Here is a 687-nt window from a genome sequence, read left to right on the forward strand (position 1 = left end):
CAATTCAGGCTGTTTGCTTTATTAGCATGAAAAGTAGGAAAGATCACAGCCAAACAGACTTCATGGGTCAGTCCTGAACTCTACGTAGCTGTAATGAGTTAAAATTATATGCTCACTATGCCAGTGTGTTTATCAAAATATCCAGACGTATTTAAATTTTAAAAAAACCCAAACAACAAACCACTTGACAAGAGGATTACTGAACTAATACTCGCGGTACATACACATTTAGCAAAATGTTCATGTAAAAGTTACAGGGTTTCTAGTTGCTTTCTCATCTTAGTCTTAGAAATCACTAACCTGTTATTTTTGGTCTGCAAACTTTAATTATATCTCTTCAAAAGATACACCTTTCCCTGCCGTGACTCGGATTTGAACCGAGGTTGCTGCGGCCACAACGCAGAGTACTAACCACTATACGATCACGGCAAGCTATCAGAAAACTCGAAATTACAGTTAGTTCTTTCCGCTAGTGCTCTCCAAAATTCTATACAAATGGTGCCACCTACAGTTTACACAGAGTTTTAGCAGCAGCTGGTTATAAACGACCGCAGAAGTAATTACATGTTACTACTGCCTTCTCAAAATTGCTTCCAGACTTTTCCTTTCTCTTAATAATTCATGCTTATCAGGATTGCCTAAAAACAGGCTCAGGAGAGTTATAATAACCCTTCTCCTGTCCCCCAA

The 687-nt window shown here is 38.4% G+C and overlaps 1 non-coding gene across 1 annotated transcript; it reads right to left on the bottom strand.

Moving 5' to 3' along the window:
- Nucleotides 1-357: 357 nt before the first annotated feature.
- On the bottom strand, nucleotides 358-429 carry TRNAH-GUG. The gene has a single exon. It is a non-coding gene; the product is annotated as a tRNA-His (tRNA).
- Between the last annotated feature and the right edge of the window lie 258 nt (nucleotides 430-687).

The sequence above is a fragment of the Nestor notabilis genome, unplaced genomic scaffold (genome assembly GCF_000696875.1).
Source record: "Nestor notabilis isolate BGI_N333 unplaced genomic scaffold, ASM69687v1 scaffold6357, whole genome shotgun sequence".
In the NCBI taxonomy this organism is placed as follows: domain Eukaryota; kingdom Metazoa; phylum Chordata; class Aves; order Psittaciformes; family Psittacidae; genus Nestor; species Nestor notabilis.